This window comes from Hydra vulgaris, chromosome 01 (genome assembly GCF_038396675.1).
Source record: "Hydra vulgaris chromosome 01, alternate assembly HydraT2T_AEP".
Classification (NCBI taxonomy): Eukaryota; Metazoa; Cnidaria; class Hydrozoa; order Anthoathecata; family Hydridae; genus Hydra; species Hydra vulgaris.
The window spans coordinates 61639574-61652500 of record NC_088920.1 but is presented as its reverse complement, the minus strand read 5'-3'; the positions used below and the strand labels follow the sequence as shown (position 1 = coordinate 61652500).

Genomic DNA, 12927 nt, shown 5'->3' with positions numbered 1-12927 from the left:
ATAACATTACATAGTGTTATATTCTGTTACATAATGTATATAATCTGTGCATAATCCTAGTACTTCGTTGGAAAACCTTTTGCCGCAACAACAGCATTACATCTACGTAGCATTGAATCAACCAAATTAATTAAAACATCAATTGGTATTTCCTCCCAAGTGCGCTTAATCAACTCAAACTAATCGTGCTGATTAGATGGTTTCCGAACACTAATTTTTCTCTCAATATGTTCCCAAAGATGTTCGATTGGGTTCAGGTCCGGATATTGTGACGGCCATTCCAAGGTACGAACTTTCTTTTGAGCTAAAAATTCCGTGACTAGCTTGGAGGTGTGTTTCGGATCGTTGTCGTGTTGGAAAGTCCAACCACGCAACATTTTGTCTTTTGCATGTGGCAGCATTATATCTTTGATTATTCCTTTATACATGTTTTGGTCCATAATGCCTTGAACTCGATAGATTGGACCTACTCCATCACGGCTAAAACATGACCAAACCATTACTGAACCACCACCATGCTTTACTGAAGGAACTTGGTACTTAACATTATTTGGAAGACCTATTGGACGTTGAACATATTTAATACCATCAGAACCAAACATATTAAACTTTGACTCATCACTCCATAGTATTTTTCGACCATTAATTTGCTGTCCAATTTAGATGTTCTTTAGCGAATTTTAACCGTGCTCTACAATTTTTTGCAGAAACAAAAGGTTTTTAACAGGACGACGGCCAAAAAGGTTGTTTTGTCTTAAGCGACGCTTTACTGTTGCATAAGAGCAAGAAATTTGATGTGACTGTGGAAATTCTCTATGAATTTCTTTAGCACTCTTGCGCGGATCTACCTTAGACGATCTTACTACAACATTATCTTGGCGAAAAGTTGTTGATTTCGGGCGTCCTGACTTTGTTGAAACTTGAAAGTGACTCCGTTGTTGAAAAACTTTTAATGTATAACTAACTGTTGATCGTCGAATGTTCATATCTATTGAAATTTGTCACACAGTCTTACCGTTATTAAATGCTTGTACGATCAACTTTTTCACTGCCTCGCTTAAATATTTATTATGTCCCATTGCAAATTATTGATCAATGAATGTTTTTATAAAAATCTGGCTTCAGAAAAAGAAGTTAAAATAGTTTAAGTTATATCAACATTGTTAGAATTTAGTTTGTCCAATTACTTTTGAGCCAATCATTTCCATTCTTTTAGCGAAATTTTGAGTAATTACTCCCAAATGGGAAATTTTTTTTTGTTTTTCATAATTGTAGTATAATTTGACACGCTTAAGCGAAATTTCATTTCAAAATGTTTACTTAAAGAGAAAATATAACCAAAAAGGTGTTTGTCCAATTACTTTTGGACGCTACTGTATATACATACATGCATACATACATACATACATACATACATACATACATACATACATACATACATACATACATACATACATACATACATACATACATACATACATGCATACATAAATATATATATATATATATATATATATATATATATATATTAGGGCTTGCATGCGATTAAAATTTTTAATCGCAATTAATTGCATGATTAAACTTTTTGATCATAATTAATTGCCTAATTAATCAAACACTATAATTTAAATTAATTAAAGAAATAAACAGGAAAAGTTTTATAAATCATTTGATCTATTTACATGCAAAGGATAAAACATTATGAAGCCAGTCTTTTAAACATAATAACATGTTCAGTGAATCTGGCAACAATGATGATCTGTGCTTGTCTGCAATGAATTCAGCGGTTGAAAACAGTCTTTCGCATGGAGCTGGAACTGCCAAATATTTCTTCGCAATTGTAGGGAAGGTTCATGTCAAGGATATGAACCTGGATGTAACTTCTACCACTGAAGAGGATCTGAATCCATTTTGGGGCAGGGTTCTGTTCGATATCGACTCATTTCATCTTTACTTGGGGAATTAACTTCATCTAGATCTGGTAGATTGAATGTCATTTTAAGCTTTTTTGCTGATGCCTTTTGCAAAACAATTATTTAAATATTACCATTAATAAAGCATATAGACATTATCTAACTATTTCAATTAATATTATAGTACTCAAAGAATTTTATCTATAAAAAAAAAGATTATTTTAAGGTGGTACTAGCCCATAAAATGTTAAAATTGAAAAAAAAAAACTTTTTCTTCAAATTTTAAAAATAAATTCGTTGTAGATTTCAAAAATGTATACTTTTACTATGTTTATGAGTAACTTAGTGATATAAAATGTTAATTTATAATTACTATCTCAAAAGGAAGCCCTTAGCAACTGCATAGCAACAAGAAACAATGCATACATTTGAGCTATTTTTTTATAATTTGCATGTAACACTTACTTAATATAGTTATTTATTTATATCTCCTTTGCTTTATATCAACTTTGCAAATAAGTAAACTCCATTGTTGGTGTTTAAAATAAAATAGATCTTGAGGAAGTAAAGAATTTTATGAGTGTTGTGATTACTTTATTGAATTGTTTAATTAATTTTTTATATTTAAACGATATATACTTAGATAGAAAATAAAAAAAATTACAAGAGATTAAAAAGAATTTTCATGGAAACTAACATAAAAATTCAGAGCAAAAATATATTTCCTTTGAAAGTAAAAGTGCATCTAAATCAGACATGTTTAGTACAAGTGGTAAATAGTTAAAGAAATCGATTATTTTTCAAATTGACAACAGTTCAAATGAAAATGAAAATACATCTGAAGACTTTAATTTTTTATATTCATGCATTTTGGCATTATGAAAGATTTATTTGAGGAGTTCTTGCATTGTCCTGACTGTAACTCACCTGTTAAGCTTACACAAGTTGGAAATAAACACCATGGGTTTTTATTTTAGTTTTTTATAGAATATAGTTTTTATTCTGCAATCAAGTTTTCTTATACAACTCCTTAATTTATACCTCCTCAAAATAGTAAGCTTGCAAAACAGTTAGCACATGGAATTAACTATTGCACAGTTATGGCATATAGTGAGATTGGTAAAGATAATGCAGGTATTCAAACATTTACAACCATGATGAATATGCCATTTTATTAAAATTAAAAATTTTATTAAAAAGATAGAATTACTAGAAAACCGCATCTATAAAAACAAGTTGAATTTGCCTGTTGCTTCCAAAAACTTATTGGATCCAATATTCATAGAACTCAGTTCTAAAGAACTTTTATCAATATGTTTACACAACCATATACAAAATACTAATGAGTTCTTTAACCAATACTTTGAGAAAAAGGCTCGAAAGGACATTTTGTTTCAAAAAGTATTTTAGACTTTTTAGTTGTTTTAGTTGTTTACTAGTTGTTTAGTTGTTAACTATGTTTTTTTGCGTTTTCTCTGCGAATGATTTTTTAAACTTTGAACAAGAATATCTTTTTAATTACTTGAGGATTATGGCTAAAATTTTCACCAACTGTTCATCTGATTACTGTGAAGGGATTTGACTAAAACGAAATTTTTATAGTTTGTTGTTGTTGAGATATTGATGTTGGCAGCACACATTTTACATAAAAACTAAAAACCTTATGATGGTAGTTCTGGTCAAATCCCTTAATAAACATGTTGTTAACCTTTGTGCAAAATTTTAGACTCAAATTCTGACTAGTTATTGAGAAATATTTGTTTTAAAATGTAGTTAAAACTGCATACTTTTTGCTGACTCAGCATGTTTTTAAGTATATTCAAAGTTTTTATTACATTTACTCTAAATGCTTTTTTAATACAAATAGTTTTTTTACGAATATTGCATTAAAATTAAATATTTTGACTGTTTAAATTTTTATGGGCTAGTACCACCTTAATAAATACAATTTTGAATCCATTATTATGTCATTAGAATAATTCAATAAAAAAAAACAATATCAAGTTTATTACTACTAAATGCTCATCTTTTTTGGTTCTTGTTCTATTGATACTGGCCTGAGCTCTGGAACAGATTCAAGAAGCTTTGATAATCTCTGCCAGACATTTGATTTTTCATTTGAAGCTATAAATGATAAATTTTTAAATCTAGAATCTAATGTTGACAAGATTTGCAACCAACTATCATTTGAAAAATCATTAAATCTGCGCTCCATTTCATTTACAAATTTTTCTTTAAATAGCGCAATGTAATGAGGATCATCATCTTGAATAACCATTTTACGTGATAAGTGACATATAATTGGTAAAACCACCAAATTAGATACATATTTGTTATCACCAAACAATTCTGAAGCCACTTTGCATGGTTGCAAAGCATCAGCAATTTTTTCCTTATTTTCCCTCTCTCTTTCTGTCAAAGTCTGTAAGCGATGGTTTTGCTCATCAAGTGTTACTGTGATAGCTTTTCTGTTTCAACATACTTCTCAGCATATCATACAAGCTATTCCGCCTTGTAACAACATGCTAAATTAGACTTTCTTATGGCAGGTCATGGTCAATCTGATTTTTATGTAATTCCATATATTTTTTGCTGGACTATGTTTAATATGTCCAACAATTCTGTGACATTTAGCTAGTGTTTTGTCAAATGCAGTCTTCTCAATGGCAGATTTTATAATTAGCTGAACGATATGTGCGAAACATCGAAGATAATTGAAGGGAAAACTTGATACAGCCTTTACAATGTTTCTACCGTTATCAGTACCAGTAGAAAATATTTTTTCAAATAATCCCCTTTTCAAATTCATCGGCCATATTTCTGATGTGGGTTGAAACATTGTCATTGGTGTGTCAGTCCAATGTTTGATGAACACCTAAGGCAAATGAGTTCAACATCTAGTTTTTATCTATTAAATGTCATGTTAAACCAAGGTAACTGACATTACCCATTAAAGACTAATGATCACAGGTAATTGCTATACTAGTAGCCATGTTTACGAGGTCTATTTTCTTTTTCTTCTCATTTTCATAGAGTATTTGCATTTTTTTTTAATTGTGTTTTGACAGGGAAGATTGTAGCTGTAGTCGGACATTGCTGTTTGAATGACATCTGCCAAACCTAGATCTGTAACAATCTTGAGTGGTCGACAGCTACTGGCAACCCAGCAAATAATGGCTTCCGCAATTTTCTTAGATTTATCTGCAGAAATTTGTTTATTTATGCCATTTTGTGATTTAATAATGCTGTCGATTGTAAGTTGTTTTGACAAACTTGCAATCTTGCTTTGATTTTTACTAGTAGTTGCGAAGAACATGTGTTTACTGTTCAAATGATACTGAAGCGTTGTTAGACTTCAGTGATATGTGAATTTCTTGGAACAATATTTACAAATAACCAATATTTTTGACTCATCTTTAAAAATAAAGGCTCCATTGAGAAAAGATTTATTGCCGTTTGAACCCATATTTATTATATAACCCATATAAATTATTAATAAATAAATTTCGTTAGGATAAGTTTTTAAAATTTTGGAAATTTAATAAATTGATTGACAAAATAACAACGCGATCAAAACAATTTAGAAAAAAAAATGTATAAGGTTAGAGAGACAAATTTGAGACAAATAAAACAAAATGGCGTCATCACGTGAGTAAACATCGATTAGAAATAAGAAAGTGGTATAGAAATTTCAATATTGCTGAAAAATTATTTTTTGATGCTAATCAAAACTAGCATTGCCAAAAAAATTTATGAGTTAGAAAATTTAATCTGCTTTAATTTTTATAACTTGCGTTAAATTATTAGCGCTTTAACATGTTCAATTTGCAAGCCCTAATATATATTCATATATATATATATATATATATATATATATATATATATATATATATATATATATATATATATATATATATATATATATATATATATATATATACATAGTTCTATAGTTTGTTGCATTTGGGAAGAGCGGAAGGAAAAAAGTGATTCTTACGCCAACACATACATCACTTTTAATTACTTTTGACTTTCGTCCAACATTTGCGTGTTGTCAGAAAGTTAAAACCATCAATTTAATTACATATTAATCATTTTTTTTAAAAACCACAAAAACGCAAATTTAATTGACCAGAATATTTTTAAAAACATTCTAAATGTTTTTAGCAATATAAACAATGTTTTTATTTTTACTTTTTTTAACAAAATGTTTTTATTTTTTTTACTGTAAATCATGTGCGGAGTGTTGTTGCATCAACTATCTTATAGCCTGACTCGCTCGGGAGTGCTGCTACATCGACTGACAAATAGCCTGACTCGCAACGGAGTGCTGCTACATCTACTATCTTTTAGCCTGACCCGCAAGGGAGAGCTGCTACATCGACTGAGGGTTTGGTTGGGACAGGCAGTCTATCAATTAATAAAAATTCTGGTCTTGTATTTTAATTTTTACTTTCTGACAACATATAAAAGTTCTATATATATATACATATATATATATATATATATATATATATTATATATATATATATATATATATATATATATATATATATATATATATATATATATATATATATATATATATGTATATATATATATATATATTTATATATATATATATATATATATATATATATATATATATATATATATATATATATATATATATATATGTACATACATAGATACATACATACATAGATACATACATACATACATACATGCATACATACATACATACATGCATACATACATACATACATACATACATACATACATACATACATACATACATACATACATACATACATACATACATACATACATACATACATACATACATACATAATAGGTGTATGCATATGAAACCGCTGTTTAAAATAAGACAAGTTAATTTTCTTTTTAAGACAAAATTAATGTATGGATGATTATGTGTGTGAAACTACGTTCAATTTGCTTTAAATATCATAGTTTTTAATTTGATTTTATTCATATCTAGATAATTTTATACATCTTTCAAAATGAACAACTTTGTGCCTTCAAATATGCATTTGCGGGAAGTATTACTTCACTATTTTATTTTAAAGAAAACTGCTGCAGAAAGTCATCGTTTGCTTGTAGAAGCTTATTCTGACCATGCTTTATCTGAAACAACTTGCAGAGATTGGTTTAGAAGATTTAAAAGTGGCGATTTTGATCTTGACAACAAGGAACGTGGTAAACCTCCAAAAAAATTTGAAGATTCAGAATTGCAAAGTTTATTGGACGAAGACGATGCTCAATCCCAAGAACAATTAGCAGAAGAGTTGAATGTTGATCAGGCAACAATTTCAAGACGTTTACAAGCTCTCGGTAAAATAAGAAAGGAAGGAAAATGGGTTCCACATGAATTGAAAGAACGTGATATTGAAAGGCGTTTAGTGACATGCGAAATGTTATTGAATCGTTTTGAAAGAAAGTCTTTTTTGCATCGAATAGTGACTGGAGATGAAAAATGGATTTATTTTGACAATCCAGTCCGCACAACACATTATGTTGACCCAGGCGCACCTGTAAAATCAACACCAAAGAGGAATATTCATGGAAATAAGGCTTTGCTGTCTATTTGGTGGGATCAGATTGGTGTGGTATACTATGAGTTGCTAAAACCTAAAGAAACAATTGATGGGCCACTTTACAGACTCCAATTATTCCGTTTAAGAAAAGCATTAGAAGAAAAACGACCCGAATATGCTGAGAGACATGATAAAATAATTCTTCAACATGACAATGCTCGTCCTCATGTTTGTAAAGTTGTTCAAACAGCGTTGAAAACTATCAGATGGGAAGTCTTATGCCACCCGCCGTATTCACCAGACCTTGCTCCATCAGATTACTATTTATTCCGATCAATGTCACATGGCTTGGCAGATCAGCACTTCTCGAATTATGAAGAGGTCAAAAAATGGCTCGATGATTGGATAGCTTCTAAACCTGAGAAATTCTATTGGGATGGAATTCATAAGTTACCAAAAAATTGGCAAAAAGTAGTAGAAAATAATGGAAATTACATTCAAAGAAATATAAATAAAACATCTCCAAAACAAACGTTCTAATTCAAAGAAAAAACAGCGGTTTCATATGCATACACCTATTACATACATACATACATACATACATACATACATACATACATACATACATACAAACATACATACATACATACATACATACAAAGATACATACATACATAAATACATACATAAATAAATAAATAAATACATACATACATACATACATACATACATACATAAATACATACATACATACATACATACATACATACATACATACATACATACATACATACATACATACATACATACATACATACATACATACATACATACATACATACATACATACATACATACATACATACATACATACATACATACATACATACATACATACATACATACATACATACATACATACATACATACATACATACATACATACATACATACATACATACATACATACATACATACATACATACATACATACATACATACATACATACATACATACATACATACATACATACATACATACATACATACATACATACATACATACATACATACATACATACATACATACATACATACATACATACATACATACATACATACATACATACATACATACATACATACATACATACATACATACATACATACATACATACATACATACATACATACATACATACATACATACATACATACATACATACATACATACATACATACATACATACATACATACATACATACATACATACATACATACATACATACATACATACATACATACATACATACATACATACATACATACATACATACATACATACATACATACATACATACATACATACATACATACATACATACATACATACATACATACATACATACATACATACATACATACATACATACATACATACATACATACATACATACATACATACATACATACATACATACATACATACATACATACATACATACATACATACATACATACATACATACATACATACATACATACATACATACATACATACATACATACATACATACATACATACATACATACATACATACATACATACATACATACATACATACATACATACATACATACATACATACATACATACATACATACATACATACATACATACATGCATACATACATACATACATACATACATACATACATACATACATATATATATATATATATACATATATACACACATATATATATATACATACATACATGCTTTTTCTTATTATTAATTCATACACTTTTTATTGTCAAAGAATATACAATGACAATATTATTGTCTTGAAAAACATAACATGACAATAAATGTTATACAACACTTTTTGTCTTCGTGTTTACAATATATATTGTCATTGTTTATACAATAATAATATAGATTGTATATGTAAAGCATATTCTAATGTGAAAAAATCCTTTTGAAAGAAATAAATTAAACAATACTGTTGATTAAAAGTAACTATTACTTTGTAATATTGTTTATTTAAACCTTTTACTAATTTTGGGCAAAAATTTATAATTTTTAGTTCATGTAGACTGTATTTATAGTTTATCATAAACGATTAAGCATTTGATATAATTACCTATATAAAAAAATAAATACAGTTCAAGACTAAGTTTTTTTTTAAATTTAATATTTCATATATACTAAAACTGATTATAAATGAAATTGTTAAAAAAATCAAAGAAATAATCTATTAATGTAATGATGATTAAATTAATAACTTACAATCTAATAACTCTTTATGAAACTGTTTGTTATTATTGTTTAGATTCCTATGTTATTTTGTGATTAAATATAGTGATGCGCGCATTTGACAACTATCAAACAAATATTTTACAAACCATAAAACTAAATATTTTTGAGCGATTTAACGATAAAACGAGATTGAATTAGAGTTTCACATGTTCGTTTGATCTGTGTATCATTATGATAAGGCATACTTCCGAGTGCAATTAAGACGTCTTTCGAACGTTCGTTCCACGCTGACCAAAAAAATGTTTTGGCTCTAAAAAGGTCTAGGACGTTCAGAACGTAAACTGAGCGTACATTGTACGTTTTTTGTAGGTGCAGTGCTTGCTGTTAAGGTGGTAGTATGGTCAAAAACTTCAAATCTTTTGATTTTTTGAATATAACTTTTCTTGGCATTTGCATTCATGCTGAAAACGATAGTGTTTTTTAATTTTTAATGTATTCTATATAAAACCGTCTATTTTTCATATAAAAAATAGTACTAAAAAATATTTCTCCTCAGCAACGGCATAGCAACAGAGGTAAACATCATGTGTATCATCTTATTGAACTGCGTAAAGCAAGTATTTTCTAAAGTAAGTTTTAAGAAATTACTTAGTGATATTTGGCTTCTTTTTTTGTCGTGTTAACATCAAAACCAGTGTATGCTTTATGTAAGCTTTTATCACCTAATTTCTTGTTATGAATGTTAGGTGACTTGCATAATAAAAGCATATGTTATCTATTTCAGTTACTGATGCTTAATATAACTAGAGTATAATTTTTTGTTATTGTTTTTAAATTATTCATTGCAGATTAAAATAAATTTATTATTTCCAATCAATTAATATGAAAACTGAAACATTAAGAAGAAGAAAAATTGGTGCCTCAAGAGTTTTTAAAAAAAGAAAAAGCACTTTAAAAAAATCAAATTTGGTAATTTTTCCTCATAATGAAGATACTTCTGCAAGCAAAGATTTGTCATCAATTGACAGAAGTAACTTAAGCATTTTACCTAATTCACAACATCAACTAGCAATGTTATTGCAAATAATGAACTTATTCTACCAACCTCAATGTAATAAAAACAAGTCTAATTATGTTTTAATTGATATAATTGTACAAATTCTTATATTAGTTGGCACATGCCCTGACTGTAAGAGGAAGTCAATCAATATTAATTTAGATCATAAAAATAAAAAAGGTTTAAGTTCTTTGTTGCTATTGAGTTGCACTAAGTGTTCTTGGAAAACGAAGTTTTATACTAGTAAAAAAGTTACATTTGCAAGTAAAATTTCTGAAAAGTCTTTTGATATAAATTTACGTTCAGTAGTTGCGATGCGTGAAATCGGAAAAGGGCATAGTGTATTAGAAAAACTATGGGGTTTTTTAAACTTACCACCTCCAATTCAAAAAGCTACATATAATGATGTTCAAAATAAAATTTGCTGTCATATAAATATATTGCAACGCAATCAATGATTAATGCTGCTCTTGAGTTTAAAATGAGAGATGATACTGGAGTTTCAGATATTACTGTTTCTGGTGACGGTACATGGCAGAAACAAGGACATAACTCCTTAAATGGTATAATAACTGTTATTGCAGTTGATACAGGAAAATGCCTTGACTATCGTGTTCGCACAAAAAAATGTAAAGCTTGTGAACTCTGGGAGGATAAGTTTATATCTGATGAATATGAAGAGTTTATGCAAAAACATAAAAATGACTGTCACCTTAATCATATCCGATCTGCTGGATCTATGGAAGCAGCAGGACTTGTTGAATGTTTTAATGCCTCTGTTTTAGAAAGAAAATTAAGGTACATAAATTATCTTGGAGATGGTGACTCTAAAGCACTTTCAGTCATTCAAAAACAGAATCCAAATGGTATAAAAAAAATACCCAAGCTTGAATGTTTTGGTCATATTCAAAAAAGAGTTGGAGCAAGGTTAAGAAAATTAAAAGCAACTAATAAAAGCTTATTAAGTGATGGTAAAAAAATAGGTGGTGTTGGTCGTCTTACGGACAAAAAAATTAACAAGTTACAAAATTATTTTGGAATTGCGATTCGTCAATGTTGTGGAAAATCTGTTTATGAACTAAAAAAAGCTATTGGAGCTGTATTATTTCATTGTTCTGAGGCATCATCTTCTGATGTAAGACATGCTATGTGTCCTCAAACTAATAATACTTTGACAAATACCAAGCAGATAAAATTAATAAAACAAATGTTTATAAAGAAAAACCTGGACTGCCTATTGTTATCAGAGACACACACCAGTATTCATAGATTTATCAGATGAAAGCCTGTTAAAAAAGTGCCTTCATGGAAAAACTCAAAACAATAATGAAGCCTTGAATGCAATAATTTGGAAACGGTGTCCAAAAGATGTTTATGTGGGGTAAACTGCTTTAAAGATAAGTGCAGCATCAGCTGTTATTAATTTCAATGAAGGATTAGCTGGTATGTTGAATGTTTATTTAGAGCTTGGTATAAATCCTGGCAAAAACTGTATTACATTTTGCGATCAAAGAGATAGTCAAAAAGTTAAAAATATTGCAAAAAAATTGACTGATGAGGTAAAGCAACGTCGGTAACAAATAAGGGAAAAACGAAAAAGTTATAGTAATCAAGATGAAGAAAGTGAAGGAATAGCTTACGGCCCTGGATGTTTTTAGTGATTATACTATTTTTTAATTAATACAACTATTTGTTTTAAAAATTTAAACTTGGTTATCATAATTTTTACTTTTTTTAAAAAAAAAATTTTTAGTTCAAAATTTTTGTATTTTTCTTAACAAGGATACTAACCTCTTTATGGTACTTAAAAAATTAATTAAAACTCATTATAAACTTAGTTTATTAACATTGTTGTTAGCTAATACATTGAAGAGTGATTAGAAATCTGTAGAAATAAAATCAGAGCTTATTTTATATTTCAACTTGTTTTTTTCTATGTTAATTTTTTTAAATTGCTGTTTTCTAAGAACGACATTTTTGAGCACAGTGCGATAAATAACTTGAGAACTAATTGTTATGGTGCTTTGAAATTTTGTGCAGTTGTAATAATATATATGATAAACTCATTAAAGCAGTATATTTTCTTAATATTATTTTTTGGCAGAGTTATGGGCTCTTAAAGGGGGCTGTTTTGG

General features: G+C 28.5%; 1 long non-coding RNA gene across 1 annotated transcript in view; it reads right to left on the bottom strand.

The window, feature by feature from the left end:
• The window catches only part of LOC136074920 (uncharacterized), a 14865-nt gene extending 4661 nt beyond the window's left edge, over positions 1 to 10204 (bottom strand). Inside the window, exon 1 of the long non-coding RNA XR_010635560.1 lies at positions 9766 to 10204. This is a non-coding gene — a long non-coding RNA (uncharacterized LOC136074920). The remainder of the gene's footprint in view (positions 1 to 9765) is intronic.
• Between the last annotated feature and the right edge of the window lie 2723 nt (positions 10205 to 12927).